The sequence below is a fragment of the Dama dama genome, chromosome 8 (genome assembly GCF_033118175.1).
Source record: "Dama dama isolate Ldn47 chromosome 8, ASM3311817v1, whole genome shotgun sequence".
NCBI classification, from domain to species: Eukaryota; Metazoa; Chordata; class Mammalia; order Artiodactyla; family Cervidae; genus Dama; species Dama dama.
In genome coordinates, this window is record NC_083688.1 from 8491490 (window position 1) to 8494990 (window position 3501).

The window sequence follows — 3501 nt, forward strand, 5'->3', positions numbered from 1 at the left end:
CCGAGTACTCGGCTGGAGCGGCCTCTGGCAGACCCTGCCCTGGGGTGGTTGGAGCAGTGGTGACCACAGGCCCAGACGTGGGGAACGGTGGTCTGTGGTCCAGCAGATGAAGCCAGCAGGCCCTCTTTTCACTGGCCGATGGGCTATGCAAGGTCACCTCTGGATAGCGTAGTGAGCTCAGCCCTGGAGAGGTCTCTGAGGGTCTAGGTCAAGGCCCCTAACCAGGGTCTGTGACCCCCCTTGAAATATACATGACCGCACATACATTTTTCTTGGGAAGGATGTCAAGTCATTTTTCTCACCCTCTCAAATGAGGCCATGATATTTATTCACTTGACAGACTTTGTGCTAAACTCAAACCAGGCCTGGGACTTAGTGCTGGGGACTAAGTGGTCCAGACCCCTTGTCCATGTGGACTCAGGACACTGTGGCTCGGGTGATTGGGGTTGGTGGGAAGTGTGTTTTGGTGACTTGGAAGACCCACCGTCTAGCTCTGGCTTTGCTGCCTGGGGCTGTAACTCTGGATCCATGACTTCTTTCCTTGAGCCTCAGTTTACCCATCTGGGAAAACGGTACAACCATCACGACCCTTTTCTGCCTCCCTGGGTTTTGTGAGACTTGAGTGACAGTTATCATATTGGTGATGGGCATAGATGGCTCAGAGGTTATCCCAGAGCAAAAGGCAGTTTGGACCAAATATATTTAAGGAAGTCAAAGTAAAACTGACAGTGGTGGCCACTGTTAACTGAGCTCTCTTTCTCTGCCCATGGCTGTGCCAGGCTCTCAGCTCTACCTCATCACACTGCTCCTCTTGAGGCCAGGTGGTTCTCGCTCCCTTTCCTGCTAGAGGCACTGAGGCTGCAGTCCACGCGGCCAGAACTTGGCAGAGGAGACACACAGCCTCAGGTCTATGTGATCCTCCACTCTGCCATGTCCCAGTCCCCCAGCAGCCACATCTGCGGTCACGCTGCCTGTGGCCTCCTGTAGAAGGCCACTGTCTTCAGGCTCGGGGCGGGGGGGAGTCCTCCTCAGACATTTATCTCTTTGTCCCTTTCAAACGGTTATAATAAAAGTCTCCGGAACGCAAGGCGGAACAGCTGTGACTTCTGAGCGGATGGGAGATGACGGAGAAATTCTCTCCTTTCTTCCTCTCCCATAATCTGAAAAGACACCCAACAAGTTCATCTTTCGGTTTAAATTTGGCCAGTGCCTATAGTCTCCGGATGTCTCAAATCATGAATCCTGAGCACCCGCCATCTGCTCTTTCATGCATAACGGATGAAGCCACGGAGAACAAAGTCGCCTTTCAGATTTGATGTGACCTTCAGCTTTACTGGGTGGATGTTGGGGTCTCCTCTCCCTGGGGAAGAGACCATCCCAATTAAAATCTCTCTAAGGACTTGCTGACAAGTTCAGAGAAGGAATCTGGGTGAACTCCCGTGTCCTCGGTTCCGGTCTGGGGTCTGTTCACCTGGCCTTCCTCCCTCTGCTCTTCTCTGTTCTCGGAGCACCCAGGCGGCCTCTCTGTTGTCAGGGAGTGAGCATTTCTCCCTGTGAGTGAGCATGTCAGGCCCTATTAGTCCTTCACACCTAACATCAGAGACATTAGTCCCCCCCAACCATGCCAGGAGCTGGGTGTTCCTAGTACCACTTTCAAGATGGGACAGTTGACCAGAGTCTCCCAGCCAGTAAGGAATGGACCTCGGATTTGAATCCTAGTCTGCCTGATGCTAAAGCTTGTGTATTTCCACGGCACTACCTACCCCATGGGGTACCTACCTACCTACCCCAAGCCGAGCTGCCTGTTCCCTGCTCTGGGGAGCCTCTCCCTCCACGTGGAAGGGAGCGGTAGGGCCCCGGCTGGGCTCGGGACGTACGGCACTAGGGGCTGACTTCATAGGCTGGGGGAAACCTCTTTCCCACTGTGCAGGTGTGCCCTCGGGGCTGCTTCCCTGAACATGTCCAGTTGAGGACTTGGAAGGGCATGTCTCATCACATTCGGGCCCTATCTGGCCCCTGGCCAGCATTACCCTGCATGTGGTGGAGCAGGGAGGTGGGGAGATGCCCAGAGTGAGCTTTGGTGTCCCTTAGGGTGGGGCAGTATCCTCTGGGAGCAGACTCAGGGTGTCAGATGGTGAATACCACTCTCAGAGGAGCCAAGAAGGAGGGGGACACATCTCTGGAATCCTGGCGGCATCTGAACCCAGTAGCTAGTTTAAGCTGCTGTGCAGTGACTGAGCTAGTCAGCAGCATTAGCCCATTTTAAAGATGGTTACACTGAGACCCACAGAACTTCTGCCACCTGCCAGCCTCACACGGCTGGGAAGAGGTGGGCCTGGGATTCAGAGCCTTGTGTCTTCCACTGTCCTGAGGTGGCCCCGCCTCGGCCAATCTCTTGGAACATTTGGACAATACCATGTCCTCTCTCCCTTAGGAACTTCGGGGCCCAGCATAGAGTAACCTTAGCCAAGTGCCCTGCACGTGGGTGCTGGCTTAGACTGGGGCCTTGACTTCCAGCCAGGACAGATGTGAACTGTGTCACAGGCCCTTGCTGACCAGCTGACCACATCTGCTGAGCCCCAGCGTGGGGTCAGGCTGCTGGGATCTGTCCAGGGGTTGTGGGTCACGGTGCCCTAGAAAGCTCCTGGGTGTGAGCTCGGTCTGTACCACACCAGGGGGACATGAGAAGTCAGAGCTGGAAGCCAGGATTCTGGAAGAGGATTCCAGAAGCTGGGCCTCGAAGGAGGGGAGCGACGTTGGAGATGGCCTTCGCTAGCCTGGGAGCTCTGGGAGGTCAGAGCCTGGGTCTGATCCACCTGCGGTCTCAGTGCCCAGTGTAGCCTCTGGCACAGAGTGGCCATCAGTGACCCGAGTCAGCTGATGAAAAGGGAACACAAGCAACCGGACTTCCCGTGAGAACCTTTGAGAGCAGGGGCAGCCTCGGATTGGCAGGCAAGGCTGGGAGTCAGCAGCCCAGAGATCAGCTTCGTAAGTTATGTGTTCTGGAGGCAAAACAACCCAGTGGTCGGCTTCCCACTGCCCCTGGGCTTTGACTTTCTGGGTCTCCATCGTGCAGCCAGTGGCCTCGCACGTCCAGTCCAGCCTGGTTTGGTAAAACGTGTGGTCCTCTCCTCTGCGCTGACCCAAAGATTTTGATTTTCAGAATGTCTTTAAAGCAGGATTCTGGAAAGTGGGAGCTGGGAGAGCCACAGTAGTCCTCCTGTCCACCTTCTTTGCTTTCACTTGTTTTCTCCAGGGCTCACATGTCAGGCCCTGTTAGTCCTTCACACCTAACATCAGAGATATTAGTGCCCCCCCCCGCCCCCACCCCAACCATGCCAGGAGCTGGGTGGTCCTAGTACCACTTTCAAGATGGGACAATTGACCAGAGTCTCCCAGCCAGTAAGGAATGGACCTTGGATTTGAATCCTAGTCTGCCTGATGCCAGAGCTTGTGTATTTCCATGGCACTACCTACCCCATGAAGTACCTACCCCAAGCC